Source organism: Pinus tabuliformis, chromosome 5_2 (genome assembly GCF_031772625.1).
Source record: "Pinus tabuliformis cultivar Carrire ecotype Pingquan chromosome 5_2, CPIR1, whole genome shotgun sequence".
Lineage (NCBI taxonomy): Eukaryota > Viridiplantae > Streptophyta > Pinopsida > Pinales > Pinaceae > Pinus > Pinus tabuliformis.
The window spans coordinates 45,511,418-45,532,006 of NC_142306.1; the positions used below are offsets into that span (position 1 = coordinate 45,511,418).

At 35.6% G+C, this 20,589-nt stretch overlaps 1 non-coding gene across 1 annotated transcript; it reads right to left on the bottom strand.

Annotated features, from left to right (window-relative positions):
- Positions 1-1,803: 1,803 nt before the first annotated feature.
- Positions 1,804-1,906, bottom strand: LOC149157514 (U6 spliceosomal RNA). The gene has a single exon (XR_016262066.1). It is a non-coding gene; the product is annotated as a U6 spliceosomal RNA (small nuclear RNA).
- Positions 1,907-20,589: the final 18,683 nt, after the last annotated feature.

Here is a 20,589-nt window from a genome sequence, read left to right on the forward strand (position 1 = left end):
TTTTGGTCCCAGGAAAAGGTATTTTGGAATTTTGAAGGAGGTTTCTCTTCATCAACTCTCCAGCTACAATAACCTATCTCACTTTCTTCATAAGTGTTTTCAGTTGGGAGATACTAAACTTTGTTTGAAACCCTAATTTCAGAAAACGGATTTTTCCTATTTTACACGTGTTTTCCAAGGACATATTCTAGAGAGCTGGAGAAGTGTTTTAAAAAACCAAGAGAGTTTTTTGTTCTAGACAGCATGGGCTACAAAAACATCCTTCAATTTTGTAAAATATGTCATGGATGAGAATATAAAGGCTTTGTCCCACGTGCCAATTTTCAAGGATCCTAAACCTAAAAACAGGGAAACATGTTCCCTAATTTCTAGGGTTTGTCATCAGCAGTAAGGTGAAAACGTGGGAGGCTTCATCAAATTCGACTTCATGAGGTTGCAGCTGTCAAATAATTCTTTCAATGTTTAGATAAGGTTGTTGTAATCATAATAAGGAGTTACACTCCTAGTTGTATTAGGTCACTAGCACTGTTAGTTAACAACTAGTTCTAATTAATGGCTTGTTTTATGGTTAGAATAGGTGTCATTCATAGCAAATTCGAATTCTCTTGATGGGGGATGAAGGAATACATGTTGTAAATGCTATATATAAAGCAAGAGTTCGAATTAGCAAAGGATTGGAGACTTTTTGGCTCAGTTGTTGCTCTATGTGCAGACTCTGTATATTTTTAACCTAATGCAGAATTTATACTTAGACAACTCAAGATTCATGAAGAGTTCTTGTATGTTATTGTTTTGATGGCATCTTCCAATAATTACATTGCAGTGGTGTTTACTTATGATACTCAAAATTCATCAGTGATGCTCTGACTTCCTTCATAGATAAACTAACTGTGTTTCACTATTTTATATTTGCATTTTTGCACTTGAACTCTATAATGCCTTGACTTCCATGCTAGGTAGAATGTTTTGGCTTCACTACTCAGGATTCAAAGACAGTTTTTAATGTCCTATTGTCTCATGGCTTTCCTCTTTCACTTACTTGCAGTGGTACGAATACATGTTACTTAGAACTCATCAATGATGCTCTAACTTCCTTCATGTATTTATAAACTGTGTTTCCTTGCATTGTATCTTTGTTTTGTTGAGGTATAAAAACTCTCTATGCCCTGACTTCATGTTAAGTTGATCTTGCTATGGTACTGAAACATACTTTGACTCCATAGCCCAATGGTAGCCAGCCTTCATCTTTCAACCTATAAACATATACAATCACAAACCATAGATTTAGCCATCTATCCATATCTTTGATCAAAATCATTAACCCTTTGAGAGAGCCCTCTCAGGCTGAGGAGGCTAAGCCTTAGCTAAAATATTGGTTTGAAATAGTTACACTGAGATAGTCTGATCGGTAGCCTATCAGGGTCCTATTTTGGTGATAACAAGAACGACAAGATTTATGATATAGCGTCGGATTTGAGAGATTTTGGGAATTTTGATTTTTTAGCATATTTTTTATCCCTTGGGTCATTCCTCCCCACTGGAAGCTTTTGGACCACCAACAATATGTTTTTACTCAACAAGTAAGTGATAAACTTACTTTACTTGGATTGGTACCTTTGAGCCACAAATTTTCAATGTTAAATGGCATAAGGTAATTTTTTAGGTCAAAATTTTGGTATGAAAACATTGAAATTCTCAAATTGATTGTACATGTAACATTATCCACATTGGCATGTTTGCCACGTATTTTCTATTGTGGATGATTCATTGGAAAATGCCCCCAAATTTTGATCAATTACTTTAAAAAAAAATGACCATTTCTTGGTTTGTGTGTGTCATCCTTGCGTAGGGGCCATGCTAATCTTCTCTATATCAACAAACCTTCTGTGCTAATCAACAAATTGAAACTGATGTTTAGTCGCTAAAAAAAGTTGAAATTTTGATGTAAACATATCAAATTCTGTTAATGACAATAACTATAATGTGGTGCATAAACATGAATATCATTGCAACTTTGTTGACATGTTTTTCTAAAGAAAAAACATATTTATATTCAAAAAACTAAATACATTCATCAGGTGCATAAGAACAATCAAAACAATGCTTCTCGGTTGACATGTATGATTTGAATGGGAAAATAATGCCAAATTTTCATTAATTAATTAAATGTTGAAAATCTCAAGGAAGGCAAGTACAAAGGGGAGGAACTTTTCACCTTGGTGGAACAATTGAACGAGCTTGGAAGCTAGGGGGTCTGAAAAATAACCAAGTTGTTCCTTACACTCTCCTCCAAGGTATTATTTTGTCTTGCTTTCTTCATCTCAGACATCTCACAGTCATAGGAGATTCATATATCATTCTAAGACACATTCACCTAAGAGCTCATGCCAAAGATATAAGACTAGAAGCAATACATAGCAAAGTTTGATCTTTGGTTGAAATCATGGATTGTCAATTCGAATGGTACCATGCGCAAAGGTGTAATAAAAAATTGGTTGATTCATACACTAATATGGCGATCCTCTTAGACAAAAAGGGGTATTTTTTATATGATAGACAAAGCACATCATTCCTCCAAGTGTCACTTCAGCGAGGATCATCAAAGGCATGAAGAAGGAGTTACTTACTCATGAAAGACATGGCTCATCCCACAAGCATTCACTCATCTTCATCATGTTCTTCATATATGCCACATTGCGAAATAAATGTTGCTACCTCACCACATGTTGCAGTGGTGGGATAAATCAATGGAAATCTATGATATTTGCTTCGATGAAGGATCTAAATAATGATGTGTTCGATTGTACTTTATGTTTGCATGCTAGGAAAGAGCAAGTAGGAGAAAAGTTTCCTTCGTGGCAGGTTGGGAAAGAGACTCAAGTTGACACTTTGCACTTGCCACAGCTTATAGAGACTATGGAATTTAAGAAATTTTGTGTTACACAAAATTCCCTTCGTCAACATGAGAAATAATTTAAATCCCTATGTGAAGACCTCAATGGAACTGTCAAGAAACTTGTGGTACTCAAAGGCACGACAGGTTTCAGTGGTGAGGTTTGGCTGAGTGTGCATTTGCACCTGAAGCATAAGGTAGATGTGTTGGCACATATGGTATTGAAACTCATCAACTCCAATCTAGGAAATTCAATAAATTTTGACTCTATTCTCCTGAGTCTCATAAATGAAGCCCCTCTATTCTCTGCTTCGATTGAACAAGTTCCTATGGAAAATGAGGGACCCCAGTCACCCAGTCCCCTTCTACAACTCGGTCACCAACATCCAACCAACAAGTTCTCTAATTACGGTAGCCATTGTCTCTTTTTGTAATATGTTTTATCTTATGAATGGTTTCCTCTTGAATAGATATGGGTTTCATTTTGTAAAATTGGGGAAGATTATGGAAAGTTTGCATCTGGTCTATTTTGATTATCTAGACTCAAAATCCTCGTAGCTCCAATGGGAATTTTTCTTATGTAACTCATATGTGTTCTCTAGCCATAGTCTTTTTATAAATAAATAAAGTCTCCTAATGTTTGTTTATTAAAAAAAATACCCATCGTCAAAGTGAACGAACCTCCACCCTCGACTTACCTCGACATGTTTGAATAGGTCTAGCAATAGGTAAAGCTAGCATTAAAGCATGACATGATATCTTGGGTCAAGCATGTACAAGGGTTGAAAATCTCAACAAAGAAAATGATGTTTTAAATTGACATAGAATAGGCAAATTTTGATGTATAAAATGTTGAAATTTCACCTCAAATGTAGTTTTGAAAGTTATCTAAATACATATTGAGAAGCTTGACTAGCTACTTATCAAACTCTAAGAAAAAAATAGAAACAAGGCATACTTAATCTATCCATCTAATCTAGATAATATTTATAAACCAAACATTAAACAATCTCTATCTATAACTATAAAGATAAATATATGATCATTCATGACAAAACCCAAGAAACACATTGAATTTGGATGAAAAAAAATATGTTGATTCATCCTCAAGCTCATTAGTTTTCATATGGAATAAGCCCTTCAATAGATTAATCAAATAGCCTTTAAACAATTTCAATTTGAACTATTTTATAATCTTTGTATATGAGTAGCCTACTTTAGCATTTGATTTAAAATTAATATTACTAGTAATGTGTATTAATTTATATTCACCGTGGTCAAAAATTTAGAGATATTTGAATTAATTTTCACACATTTTTCTTGACAATTTATAATCCCGAAAATCGTTTCCAACTTGGTTATTTTGTATTTCTATAGACTAGTGCAGTCATATAAGTTAAATCACTAGAAAATGATACGCACCAATCTATAATAAACATCAAAACACTTGCTTTATCGTACATTTCAAATTGCTACTAAGAAAGAAAAAATGAATTAAGTAAATTATAACTTTATTTAAAATAATAATTATTATTAATAAAAAAAAATTAATTAATTAATTAATTAATTAATATATAAGTTAAACATATATGCACTTGAAAAAAAAAACATGTAACAAGATTCTTAACTCTATAGATTCACCCCACTTTATCATGGAGATTCTTAATTTGTAGATAAGCTTTGGTATGATAGCGTGGAACAATAACATTGTTTATCAATACCACATGTCCCAAGAAACCATAACTCATTTCCTATGGCACTTGTTCATATGACATTTTTTTAATTAGTAAATTTAATTAAAATGGCAAGAAAAACATAAATAACAATGTTAATTACTAAAAATGTTCTAAAATATTTTATGAAAGTTACCATCCATCTAATAATTATTGATAACTAAATTAAATATATAAAAATCTTATTCCAAAATAAATGTATTAACCCAATGATATATAAAACAAAACCATATAATAAATTTAAACAAATAAATAAAAAAATATACCAATATAACTAAAATTCAATCATTTGAATATGTGCAACCATGCAAAAATGATTAAAAGTACTCTATGTCCCAAGAATGCTTTAAAAACACAAGGTAGAGAGAAAATTGCAATGGATTCTAAAATACTTGTGGATAAATATGTTGAAAACAACAAAAACCTATCATGAGATTGCATGAATTAATTAATTGATGGCATGAAATGGGAGCCAACCATGATCTAATGACAACATTGAAAATTAACCTTTTCATTAGCCAATGAAAATTAACCTAACCTTTTAACCTTTGCAAAATATTTCACTTTACGCGGTAAAGTTTAATTGTTTGATTTTGTGGAATTGGCACACATTTCCAGACTTTGAGCCTACAATTCAAACATGGAAACGCAATAGAAAACTGCCCCCCTAAACCCCAAAAAACAAAAAAACAAAAAATACATTACAGCTAGCTAGCTCTTTAAATCTAGAGATATCGAGTCATCCTCAAGATTTTATATTTGAGGGTTTTAGTTGCGTTCGACATTCATATTTAACTTTAATCAACTTTTTTTGTATAATGGTTGCGAGTGCTCAACAATGAATGAATAATCATCGCATCAATTGTCGGATTCAATGAACGATGACCATTAAGTGTTCTTTTATTGTTGTCAAAGTTAGAATTATATTAAAACGTGGATTTCCTTAATATTTTGACATTAAAAGATAAATGTGGGATCACCATTTTAGGATGTTAGTGGCTCTAGTAATGGCTCCGCTAAGAAAATACAAAATATGCATATTTTTAACTAATTCAAGGTTTAATATATTTTAGCAAATATGCCAAATAAGAAGGACGAGAATGGATTTTTTTTAATGGAAACCACAAATTTTAATGCATTCCATCATCATTATGTTAATAATAAAATATACCTTAATTTTCAAGGTTGCTTTGGAAGTGTTTACACTAGTTTGGATGTGCTTCATGAGATTTGGGATACATAGTGTATATACATCTCTTAGATAATTCGTGATGGTTTTGCACATTTAGAATGGCTTGCATGATGATTATTTGATCATGGCCCGATGTTTGCATGACATTTTTCTTTACAGTGGAGATCCTCTTATAGCTTAGTGGTGTTCTACATGTTAACCACATGGAGGAGTTTTATTGTTTAGAGAGTGTCCTAAAATTGGAGTGTTTTATCGTTCAAGAAAAGTTTATTCAGACCTAAAACAATATTGAGTTTCTTGGATGCTTGCATAGAAGCATGCAATTGACTTGGGATGCTTGGGTTGTAAAGATATTCATGCAAGGGAAGTGAACCTAATGGAAGGGGGAGTGGAAACATGTAGGAAGAATGTTGGACATGTTACCCACCAAAATTCGATAAACCATAGGAGAAATTTTGTCTCCTCATTTGATAGCTAGCTAACCAGCAGCCATATGATGGTCTTCAAATAGCTTTATATCAGAGCTCTCCATCTATTGCTCTAATCAATGCTCTCTCTCATCTAACGTTCTTCTTGAATAAAGGTGGGTCATATATCAACAAGTACCATAACCATTTTAGCAATCATGTGCTTTCATTTAATGCTAAGAGGATATTAATATGAATCGCAGTGCAAACTAGATAATTAACCACCCCTAATTGCATCCTTGTTCCCACACTTCACCTGGGAAGTTATCCTTTGACCCTAGTCTAGTAAGACCTCCTCTTGGACCTTATGGCTTAGGACAGACACAAATAGGGGGCACTAATTGATATAGCATGTCCATGTTAATCCATACTTACCACTTTCCATCCTTCTTGGTTATCCATGCCCATTCTTTCGGTCGATTGTAATTGTTCATTAGGATTCGCCCCCTTTATCCACATCTTTGAGTCAAGGCCCAAAAGCTTGGCCCCGAAAGTTGATAAAGATGGAAGAATGATAAAAGCATATAAAGCTCGAACGGAAAAAATGTAAAATGAAAAACATGGTTGGGACTAATTTAGCACATAGGAAAAATCCTAGCATGAACATTACCCCCCTTATTAGCCATCACTCGGTTCCTTAAGCATTTAATGCTTCATCTAAAATAGAGATACTATTGAACATCCCAACCCCAATGAGCGAAAAATCATTACATATTTAAGAGGCATTGGAAAAGCACAAAGCAAGTTTGGTCTCCTAAGTTATGCACAAAAGAAAGATAAATCATTAAAGTAAAAGGCACACTAGAGGGGTGGAAAAAGTAGTCTAAGGAAAGGGGTGACTCATGCCTCCACAATTTCTCCCTCCTTACATCATTATACTCAGGATGTTGGACCTACATCAGTTAGTCTCATGGTTGTGACATCTTCCTTGAAGTCTTCCTCATTCTGTGAACACATTATCACATGATCTATGGATTGGTGGGTATGCTTAGGAAATGTAACTCCCCTCGGGGGCTAGAAAAACCTAATAGGGTTGTTGACCTAATCATCCCTAACATAAGTGAGATAACTTATTTACAAATATTGAGCTAGAAAGACATTTGGAGAAAATTCTTGTGTGAATTGTTCAAATGCTCCTAGCATTAGATATGGTCCACTATGATGATTTAATGGCCTTTGTCCATATGATGTTGATCTCACTTGATTTTGAGAGGTTTGTTTCAAGTGGTATCACACATGTAGCAGAAATGCCTTAAGGAAAGGCTTGACTTCTTTCTAGCATATTCCAAAGGATATTTTTCCCCATTCTAAGAGCATGTGTGACCTTGTAGCCCTAATGTTTCCCCTCTAGAGATGAGCATATGGCTTTGAGCAGCTTCCACATGGTTCCATACCTCTTGTTGTACCTGCATATACTAAAACATTGAGCTAGAGAGCCAAGGAATTGGCTTATTTGATGATGTGCCCAAATGGACCCAAGACACCCCCCAAGTTGGCGTAGAACTTGTTTGATGAATTTTACCTTGTTCTAGAGCCCGGATGAGGATGGAGAGCACTAAGATGATTTGGGAGGGCTAGTAGACAATGCTTTGATCCAAATGATGTGATGGTCACCCCTATGTGCCCTAAAAGGTTGATGTACGCCCTTTTGAGGATGATGTCAACGTGGAGGAGTTGCCATTTAGAGATGTAGACATGCACTTTGATAATTTATTAGATTGAGGACCACTCATGGACCATTTTGTCACTTGCTTAATGAGGAGTGTTCATTCTTGGAGGATGATGTCATTCATAGTGAAGATATTTTATTCTCACACATGTGGGAAATTTTGGCATTTTTATTATGTTTTGGAGCTACTCAAGGTCAGCTTGTGACTGTTGACCTAGTTGAACGCTACAAGCAAACTTTTTAGGGATTTTATTATAAAATTATGAAAAATGTGACTTAGGTACCCTCATATAAATAAATGGGAGTCACTTTTCATTATTCATCATCATCATTAACTTCTCTGAAGGAGTGTGCACTAGCTCTTATCTTTCTTCTTGGACACAATGTGATCTTTTGTGGATAAAATTGTCTTCGGAGTGAGATGTTTGCATGGAGAGATGACTTTTAGGATTAATTGAATTGATTCTTGTTGGATTTTTGTAAGTTTATTGCTATTTTATTCCATTTTGCATGTTATTCTTCTGAAATTAGGGTTTGTTTGTGTGTCATATTAAAAAAAATTGATACCTTTTCTAGAAATCTTAATTATTTTTGGTAATGTAAATTTGTAATGCAAAAACCCTTCAAAGGAACTTGGCACATGCATCCTTTGATCTTAAAATATCCCACTTAGAGAAGTCACTAGGGTTTGTAATAGAAAAAATTCAATATTTCGTTGTCTTCATCCAAGGCCCTTTATCATTGACCTTTCCCTAATTGACTCCATTGCCCTATTAGATAAATGCAGTATTCTAGTAGGTGTTAGATCATTATAAAATTTATGTTTATTTGATTTCTTAGTAATTATGATTGGGATTAGCTTAAAATATGCAGCTTATAGTAATTTATGTCCATATGTTATTTCCCTATAGGAAGGAGTTATATTTCATGAATAATAAAAGGCAAAATCTAGAATTAATTGCATATTTTAGCACTAAAGTTAGGGATAACGTCTTAGTATTTATTGTTATCATACACATTTTCAACCATTTAAAACCATTTTTTACTTAACCCTAGCTTGCCTACTTCGTAGCCTTCATAACAGCCTTCTTCTAAATGATAAAGTGTTGAAATTTTGTAGCTATGGTCGGTCTTCATAATTTTTTCTAGTTCTCCAAAATAAAATAAAATGATAAATATGAAAGTGACTTGCACGTCAGCTTCAAGAGAGGGAAAATGAATTTTGAAATTTAAATTATTTGTCTCCAAAATCATGTTGGCCAGCCCCAAAAGTACAAGTCGGCTCAAGGAATAGTCACACTACTTCAAGCATTCAAACCTCTATATAAGGAAGCTCATCCTACTCCTCAAAATAAATTTAGATCACTTACTTATCTTCTATTCACATGTGGGAGTTCTCTGAGGCAGCAGACCGAAGTCATCTAAGGCAAATCAAAGTTTCTTTCGAGGAAGATCAAAATTTTATAAGGCTGGAATTCTCTGAGGCACAATTGCCCGAATTCTTAGGTTAGGTCGACCAAATTTCTAAGGCTATCTCAGTTGGATAAATTTATCATAGTTTGACAAGGTTTGACATGGGTTTGGTTACTGGTCAGTTTGACTTTATTTGATTTGAAAATTCATATTGCATCTCTTTTTTAATTGGATTATTTCTCTCAAAAAAGGTTGATGGTTTTTTCCCTCGTTAGGGTTTTCCCAGGATAAATTTTGTGCCTCCTATGTTTGGTTGTATCTTCATGATTCTATTGTCATTATTGTCTTTACTATTGAATATTTTCTATGTATAATAGCTTAATGATGAAGTGAAACAAGATAAATAGTGAATAAATCAATGGAAGTAATTATCACTCTTGGAAATCCTAAAAATCACATAAAGGTCTTAGGGAAGTGTACTTGAACTTTAGGTAACTCTTATCTTAGCCTTTCAAGAATTTTTTAGTACATTTTCCTTCAATCATTAGACCATACATCACCATCAAATCATCCTTAATCGAATATTTTTCTAGTGATCTTCTATAGTGAAGCCTCCCTTGTGGGGATAGATTCAACCACTAAACAACTAGAGAGAATAAATTGAGGTGACAAAGATGGCTAATCCTTTATTTCCATAAGACATGGGTTTCCTTATAAGGCTTTGCATTAGGCTTGTTAGATATTGTGGTAACAAGACACATCTCATGGAGCACCCTTATAATGCAGACTCATTTTTGCATGTCATTACCTTGGAGCTTTAAATGTGACTGTTGAGATGTAGTGTTGCACATGTGTGAATCTACTTATGGATTTGCAAGTTTTTTTAAGGTTTAGACCCACATATGTTTTTTCAGCCTCCTTTCCTCTCAGATATATATATATATATATATATATATATATATATATATATATATATAGGAAGGACAGAGTCATTTCATCATTCTCAATTCATCAATCTTATGCTACAAATGTGAGGAGGGAGGTGCACTAGTGTCTCTCTCTTTGTACTTTCACTATCTTGTCTTAGAGGTACTATAATTTCTTAGAGCTTTTGAAAAATCTTGAATGAAAGGGTTACGGTTTCATCCATTCAAGACACTAGAGTTTCGTGGATAAACCCCATATTATATTTCTTGAGGTGTGGAGAAGAAGAGACATATTTCCTTGGATGATTTAATAGCAGGATGCTTGCTTGTTGGAACTCCTTGGTATTAGCTAGGAGTTTTCTTAGATTTCACTAGCTACGATTGTGTGTGTGTGAGATTGTTGTTCAATAGTTGTCTTATTGTAGACTTGATTTTGAGTTACTTTTATCTTCAATGTTGTGATAGTTTAAAGTGCTTGTATGTCTCGTTGGTTTGGCATAAGATAAGGCTGAAATTTTTAATAATTTTAATAATAATCTTGAAGAATATACTTTAGATTTACTATTGTAATCATCTTTGTTGTAAAGTGATTCAAGCATAATAGGATTTTCCTAGATGATTAGAACTTGGCATACATCTGGTATCATTTCTCTTGGCTTGCATGTTGATTAGGTTTTTTAATGTAAAATATTTTCCATGGTTTGATTTGTTTTATAATATTTCATAATAGTCCAAAAACGTTGCCGCTACCTCTGCTGACCTAGCCGTCGCCGCCCCTGTAGATCCTTTCCTCAGCAGCCTCCTGTTGAGGCCAACCAGACCATGCACCCCCCTGAGGAGGGAAATTCCCACTCTTCCATGCAGCCAGGGATTGAAGAAAATGCAAAAGCCTTTGCATCTTTGATCACATAGAATGGAGCTCCAAGGAACAGGCCATCAGTCAATAAATTTGTAAAGAAACCTGATAGTATCCCAAATATTTCTCTCCCTCCAGCACTCCCAAGAAGAGCATCCATCTCTCTGGCAGAACGCGGACTTGTTGGACAGTTCACAAGGTTATGGCCTTCACCCAGGTCAGTGCAAAAATGGCTGGAAAGAAATTGGAACGCAACCACACAGGGGAAGATAGCAATTCAATTCTCTGGAAGGGGATATTTCACCTTTCTCTTTGAAACAAAGGAAGACAGAGATCTGATATTTAGAAACGGACCTTACTTCATGGACTCCAAAGGTTTATGCTTGAACAGATGGACGCCAGACTTTGGTCCAGAGATGGATATCCCAAACGCTATGCTGGTGTGGGTCAAGCTCCCGCATCTTCCTCTACACTGCTGGGGAGACGAATCTGTGAAGGCTATAGGAAATGCAGTGGTCAAATATATTGACAGGTGTGAGCCAAAATACAACATGCACGCGTGCGCTAGAATATGTGTGGAAGTAGATCTTGGAAAATGCCTCCCAGAAGCAATACAGATCAAGGTTGACCAGTGGACACACATTCAGCAGCTGGACTAAGAGAAAATATCATTTAAATGCAAGTTATGTCACGAGTATGGTCATTTTGCAAATAGGTGTCTTAAAAATATAGAGCATGAAAATGTATAAGAGCAAGAACCTACATGGGAACAAATCAAAAGGAAAAAACCTACCAACAAGCAGACAACATCAAATATGTATCAGTCCCAAGAAGTAAATGAAACAACCTCTCAGCCTCCAGCGAAGGTTACTCCTCCTGATCATACAACTCTGAATCCTTTTCAACCACCAGAAGACTCCTTTGATCCACCCTCTCCCAGATCCCCTCCCTCAAACCCTACCTCTTTAGCTCTCATCTCCACCCCCAACCCTATATTCTCCCCGCCTCCACCCTCAGTGGACCACATCCTCACTAGAAACAAAGCCAAAGACATTCCCCAAGCCTGGGATCAGAAAAAAAAAGTGGGAAGGAAATCTAATAAAGAAATCAAAGATGAGGCAGCAGCTAAAGAAACAGCCCTAGGAACGCAACAGCCAATAGATTCATTCCTTGGGAAACAAACAAGAAGTCATGAAAAAACTCAGCAAAGAGGAAAGGGAGGATCACACCAACACAACAGTAAATAATGATAGTGGTCTCTTGGAATTGTCGCAGCCTTGGCACCTCCTTCAAATTCAATGCAACTAGAGACAACTTAGTCAAGGAACAACCAGACATATATATGATCCAAGAGACCAAACTAAACAAGCAAGAAAATCAAAAAATGATTCAAAAACTAAAAAATTATGAAGTAGCGTTAGAAGCCACAGGAGCATCAGGAGGAATCAACATTATCTGGGATCAAAGAAAATGGGAACTAATGACCCAAAAAATCAGCACACACTTGATTAGAACAGAGTTGAGGAATCTCAAAACAAAATAACAGTATAGCATCTTAAATGTGTATTCTCCAAATCACTATAGAGAGAAAGAACAATGTTAGAAATCAGTTAAAGAAGAAATAGCAAAGAGACAAATTAGGCACTTAATCCTAGGACGAGACTTAAATCTGATAAGGAATATAGAAGAAATATTTGGCGGAATCTTACAAAACGATCCGTCAAGAGAAGCTCTTGAAGGAATAATAGAAGAACACAAATTAATAGACATCCCAGTAAGTAATGGAAAATATACTTGGAACAACAAAAGAATTGGAAAAAACAACATAAAAGAAAGGTTGGACAGAATTCTTATTCATGAAAGCATAGCAACTACATACACCTTTGTGAAAAGTAAAATTGTTCACAACTCAGCTTCAGATCATAAGTCGGTGGTGTTAACCTTGGGGAAACTGGAAAATCAAGGACCCCTTCCCTTCAGATATAATTCAATTTGGGACAGTAAGGAAGATTTTAACAAACAAATAAAGGACAACTGGAAACAAAGTGTCACAGTATCTCCACAGTATGTTTGGGAAACTAAGCTAAAGAACCTAAGGATACATCTAAAAAATTGGGCAAGAGAAAATGATCTCTGGGACAAATCCAGGAAAACCGAATTGAAAAAAAATTGGATAACCTTTGCAAGGAATAAAGCCAGCAAGATCATATACAAGAAAAGGAAATATATCTAGAAATATATAAGCAAAATAGGCAAGAAGAAGAGGAGAGCAGACTGAAATCAAGATGCCTCTAGCTAAAATCCGGAGACAAAAATATAGACTTCTTTCATAGTACAATGAAAATAAGGAGGTCAAAAAATAATATTGAACAGATTCAATTAAATGGTCAAGAAATAAAAGGAGTTGAAGCAACAAAAAACGCAGCCTATAATCACTTTAAAGAACTCCTCTCAACAAGTGACCAGCAGGTAGCTAATGAAGAAATTTTGCAGCAAATAACAAAAAAAATAAGCAACCAGCAAAATAGGGAATTAGACAAAAAAATTACTGAGGAAGAAGTCAAAGAAGCTTCCTAAAACTTTTAACAGATATAGGCCAATATCCCTTTGCAACTCGTCTTATAAGATACTTACCAAAAACCTAGCAAACCGAATGAAAAAATTACTCCTGGAAATAATTTCAAAGAACCAAGGAGGATTTGTCCCAAAGAGGCAAATCACAGACAATGTGATAATTGTACAGGAGGCTATCCACAGTAGTATCCAAAGAAAGGAAAGAGGAATGATTGTGAAGTTAGATATGGCTAATGCTTTTGATAGAGTTAACCATAACTTTCTTGCAGCAACTCTCAAAAGGTTTGGCTTTTCAACAAATTTCATAGAGATTATCCAGGCATGTATATCAAATCCTTGGATAGCTCCTTTAATCAATGTCCAGCCCAGTAAATTATTCTAAAGTACATGAGGGCTGAGGCAAGGTTGTTCACTTTCTCCATTCTTGTACATCATCATGGCTGAATCGCTGGGTGCTATGCTAGAAAATCAAATAAAAGAGACAAAAATAACAGGGATCCACATTTCGAGAGGAGTCAAAGATATAAACCACTGTCTCTTTGCAAATGATGCCCTTCTCATAGGCGGGACATCCTGCATTATTTCAAAACATTTCAAAAAGGTCTTGAACGAATTTCTCCTAGCCTCAGGAGGGACTTTAAACAACTTCAAATGTTGAATTTATTGTTGGAACACTCCAACAACAACAATGCAGTGTATCTAACAAATTCTGGAAATACCCCTACAAATAAATTGGACCCACTTCACTTATCTTGGGCTGCCCTTAGCAAAGGAAGTGATAAAATCAGAAGTCTGGAACAGGAAAGTGGAGAAAATGAGGGGGAAAATTCAGAACTAGGGAGTGATGTGGCTAAACCTGGAAAGAAGAGTGACACTGATTAAAGCACTTCTCTCGGCCTTGCCTATATATCAGTATGAAATCATTATGGCTCCGACAAGTGCCCACAAGCAAATGGAACTGATAATTAGAAGCTTCCTCTGGCAATGAGGAAAACAAGATAATAAAAAATTTAGTGTTGTTAAATGGGAGCAAGTTACTCTTCCCTATGAAAAAGGAGGTATAGCAATAAGACTTCTAGGACTAATGAACATTGCCCTAGGGACAAAAATAATCTGGAGAATGATAAATGGGAATGGCCACTGGTGGGAAGAAGTACTAACAATGAAATACTTGAATGGTCATAGAACAAATCTGCTCACTGATACTATTCCAGACAAGTCGTGCACCCAAATATGGAAATTGGTTAAAAGAATAATTCCTCTTATTAGAGATCAAATATCCAAAAAACAAAGGAATGGAAAAACAATTTCTATCTGGGAGGATAGAATAATGGGGAAAAACCCCTTCAATCAGCAACAAAATTTAAGGGGCCTTCAGAGATGGATGGAAGAACAAAGTTTTAACACACTTTATTCTATTTCGGATTGGATCAGAATAACTAGGTTAGATGTTGGCCACTCCATCAAGACTTATAAGTCAGTGGAAATTTTAAAATTCCATTTGGTTGGGGCTACGCCCATCAACATAGAAGAGTAGGATGACTTTGTTTGGGACCCAAATGGAGGGGATTACACAGTGAAATCACGGTACAACCTCCTCCAAAATCTTCACAAGCAAAATGACTGGAGTCTCTGGAAGGCAGCATGGAATTTGGAGAGTCTACCCAAAATTAAATTCTTCACTTGGACCCTTCTCAAAAAGGTAAAATTCTTACCTCTGAAAATTAAAAAAAAAAGGAATACAAGTCCCCTCAAAATGTGTCATGTGTCAAAAGGAGGAAGAAACTATCCAACACCTCTTCGTTAATTGTATGGTGGTGAGAGAATGTTGGAAACAGGAAACAAGTCCTTTGGAAATAAACATAAATCCAACAATCCAGTTGACAATTCTTCATAAAAATTGGGATAAAAGCTACCCATATAAAAAGAAAAAAAAAAAGGCAAAAAAAAAAAGGATATGGAAATGTCTCCCTTCAATCCTATGTTGGCAAAGTTGGTTAGCTCGAAACAAATGCTTTTTCAAAGAACAAAAGCCAAATCTAGGCAAGATCTTAGCAAAAACTTGGAGCCAAGTTGCAGAGATAATTAGTACAAATGGTATTTCAAAAATGGACCAGAATAATTTACAACAAGAAGAGAAATACTAGTACAGTAAAGCAATGTTAGAAAACAAAGCAAAAGTAGCAATTACAGCAAATAATAAAGAATCCCACACAAACAAGAACTGGAAATTAAGATTGGAGGACAAAGAATTTGCATAATGGATAAAAGAATAGAAGAGACACATTCTTTTTTTTACGGAGTGGCAAAAAATAACCCAAGAAAAGCAGGGGCAAGAGGAATTATACTAGACCCAAATGGACAAAAAATAATAACCTATGAATGGAGCCTGGGAGAAATGAAAAACAACAGGGCTGAAGCATACAACCTTCTACTGAGCACAAGGCTTTTAAATAAAAACGATTCAAAAACCCTATAATAATAGGGGACTCTGCTATCATAATAGTCGCTCTGGATGCCAATAGGGACTTCAAAAGCATAGCCATCAATAAAATCTATCAAAGGATCAGAGCAAGTTTTGAAAGTCTAGGAAATATAACCTTAAAGCACGTCTTGAGAAACCAAAATAAGGACATGGATAGCCATGCCAACAAAGCAATTGACAGACCAGTTGGCATAGTCAAAGAGAACAATGAAGTTTATGAAGAAAGTATCCCTTGACCCCCTCTCCCAGTATAAAGAACGAGAATGTATACCATGATCCACATGTATCAGTGTAGGCTCTCAGGCAACCCGAGACAGTATGGCATTCAACAGCAGCTGGTTTCTTCACAATAGAGACCAATAATTCAGGACCAGAAACCACAAATCAATGAAGAAAGGATGCAAAGTAGGAGTGTGGAGACTAATGAAGAATCATCGCACAGGTATCGTGGGACTCTGGAGATCAATGGTCGAGGTATGACTTCAGTTACAACGGAAGAGGAACTCAGAATTTCCGTCGCAACCGTCAATGGTGGCAGATCAACGGCCATCGGGCACTCTCTTGCACGAGAGTTAAACAATAAGAAAAGGTGAGATTGTAAACTGGAATGGAATTTTAGGCAAAGTTTTAGTGGTAAGTGGTTTCAGGAGGGAACCACTCGATTCCACTCACTGATGGACACCTATCATGTGGGTGGTGTGAGACTACCACCTTTTCGGGCAAATACTCTCCGCGCAATTTTCCCGCCTGATATTATTGCCAACCGTTGGATCTATCGTGTGTGGATCGACGGTGGAAGTGGAACGTGAAAGTTGTTTAACCGGTCAGATCTAACAGAGGATTTTCTATGGTGGAGATTGATTCTTATAAAGGTAAGCTTTGAGGATGGTGCCAAGGCTTCGAAAAAGAACAAATCATTAATTACCGTGTGTTGTGTATATGCTGATTTCTCGAGGATAATGGTCTTTGACTTTATCCACCTTTTCAAAAGTTAATTCATTTTTTGGAGTTCAATTCATCTTCTGGAAAGTTAACCTACATTTTAGAACCATGAAACCAGCTCATTTGTTTTGAAGTTTATGGATTTTGGGTGGTAAAAGTAGTTGCAGGGACTGTGCTCCCATTTACGCACTACTTTTGAACCTTCCCTCCCTCGTTTATACAAGGAACTAGCTTCCTTTCCCTCTTTTTTGCAATATATAAAAAAGTAACCGAATGTGTTAAAAAAAAAATTATATTTCATAATATTCCAAAGGTTAAAAATCCACAAGGTTGATATCCAACCTATACGAAAGAGGCTAAATTTCTACATTCTTTCAAATCTTTTGTGGCTAGTAATCTAGGAGTGAGGAGGAATTTATATTTCAGTTGTGGTGTACCTAGGAGAGTGACTTTCACTTTGCTAAGTTTTTTGGGTGTGAAACCCTAGGTTGCTTAAGAGAAGTGCTTGGACATTAGTAAGGGTTGTTTTTATTTTCTCTATTACTAATTTATACACTTGAGGATTATTGCAGAACATGTATGTTGAATCTCAATATTATTGAGTGTAACGATTTGGAAATGGCTTCTAATTTTGTTCAAGATCAAATCACAAATACTTATGAAGGATGTAACACACTCGGCCCCTTAATACTTGATTAGAGCTACGTGGTATCCATCCCTAACCCCCAAGGTTACCTTATGGAAATGGAGTTTTCAAAATTCCTCTTACTCCAACTTCCTTAGAACCCATTTCTAATACTACCATCATCTATTTCTCATCAAGAGCTTTGCAACGATATAAATTTCATCCAAATACAATTTCTAAACACAAGGTTGTGGCCATTGAAAAAATCTATCCTCCAAGAGCCATGTCAACAAAGCATACCATTGTGACGTGGCAAACCCTTAGCAAATGTCTCACCTACATACGATGGCACATTGTTGACATGTGAAAACCCTCATCCATGTCATAACACCATGTCAACTACTACCCAACATACCACATCAAGCTCCTTATCAAGTTTTAAGGGTATCAAGAGGAAAGTATGGTAAAAGAGGCGTTGATAAATCTAGGGCATTATAATTAAGGTGATTTATCTAAATTAGTAACTGCTTGTGATTATATTTTACTTCATTGGATTAGGACCTTTTCTTTGCTTAAGTTATTAGTGTTCTTCTTCATAAAAAATATAACATTGCATAAAAATGTAGGCTATTAGCCAAGGCCAAAAACTCTCACTCTTTGAGATGAAAACCCACACAAATTATTCTTATAGAGATTCCAATTGATGAATACCAAGGCCAAGACCCTTCACCTAGTAGCCTCTCCAAGACCAAGACACATGTCTTCTTCCATATTCTCGTTCACTCTTTCTCGGTTCCTTCTACTTCATATTTTGCATTATATGTGATGGCACCCAATTGTGATCATTTTGCTTGTCAAGATATCAAACTTCTCCTCCAACAGTAACATTGAATCTTGAAAACACATTGATGCCCTTTGAGACACCACTGAGTCCTTCTTCCTTATAAAAATGATGATATATTGTTACACACATGTGACCTTCCTCTTGTGCAATGCCTAACCCTTCTAATCTGAACTTCTATTCCTTTTCTCATCACTGTAACATCTATCTGAACTTAGACATGGATCTGAAATATTGTTGACTAAGATCATCCCCAAATAGAACCTCGCAGTCCCTTCTCCTTCGTATGATCACATCGAAATTATCATTGCTACTGTTTTCCCAAAATAAAAGAGATATCTGAATTATATTCTTGTCTATGTGAAATTTTGTCTGTATAACCAAAAAACTCAGAGAAATATATCCAAAATCTCTGACTGTGGAATAGGCCGAGGTTGCTATATATAGTGGTTTATCCGTATATATAAGACGACATGATTTTATGAACTGGTGTGTCTCCATAATGAGAAGTCGACATGAGTTAGTTTCTTTGACTTGAAGCCGACATGAAGAGGAATACTTTGTGCTTGTCGATGGAGAACTATTATAGACTCATATACATTTGACATATCCCAAGAAGGGTTCTTCATACATGGCATTGATGCTTTTACTCTAATGATAAATCCTAAGGCTCTCAATGGGAGCCAACTAGATAGAAACTCTTCCTCATGTAACCCATGAAGCAAGGAATTACAATAATAATTTTATTCTCTTCTTTTCATCATTTACAAACATCATAATTACATTTCATTATGAAGATCGAACCTAGTTACATTTTACAACACTCCCTCTTAATTAGGTAGGTATTCATAATGGTACTTGGTCATTCTCAATTTGAATAATTTCTCATAAGAAGAATTGGATTGGTAACCCATTTGTTTAGCATCATATCAACCATCATTGTTACATAGAAAGGCCTTGACTAATAGCTCTATCTCTCCACAAGATTTGAGTTCAATGTTGGCGAGACCAATGATTTATAGACATTCTCATCATTGTCTCTCTCAGAATATACCATACCTGGATACTCAAGGTGTGTTCCATGAGAACTATTCTTACCTTGGACTCCCCAACCCTCAAATAATATATATCCTCCACGACTACTCCTCTCGGATGCCCTATCTCATCCTCAAAGAGTATCAGATGCCAAATGATTACCCAATCCTCTCATTATGTCTTCCCAATTGAAGACCAGAATGATGTGTCTATCTCTCTCTCTCAATTAGGGAGGACATATCTATTCCATTAAATTAATTTACTCATTCCTACACAAGGAATGTACCCAAGCTCCCTCTTTGCTTAGGAATTTCCAAGTTTCTTCCAAGTAAGAAACTTTCCAAGCTCCCTCTCAAAATAGGGACCTTCAACAGCTCCTCGAGTGGAGATGATGGGACAATTGGCTACTTCAAGAAATCCTTTCTTCGATTTCATGAATTTCTTATTTTTTGTGGAGTATTCATCTTTTGGGACTTCTTCATAGGGCATAGACCATCCATCACTTTCATCCATCATTCATGTCATCATTCCTTTCATCGAAAATTGATCCATCAGTCTTCATTTGGCATTGCTTCTTGTTATTCTACCTTCGTCAAGCTTTCATTTCCAGAAGGTTCTTGCATCCTTCTACATGGTTATTCATGAAAGAAATTCATAGTTCTTCTCTTAGATAGCCCTACATAATCCCATCCAGATATTTGTTAAAAAATATGAAAAGAACACTTAAATACAAATTACCTTTGTGATGGTCTTTCATCATGACATCTTCCTGTAGGTATCATCATCATGTATACATGTTGACACATCTCCAAAAGATATCCATTATCAAGAGTCTCCATCTTTTTCAGACTTTCATTAGAGTCTTCATATATTTCTGAGGGATTTCTTAGTCAAATCTTCATGGCATTTTGGCTGTCGATTTCCTTTACCATGGTTGA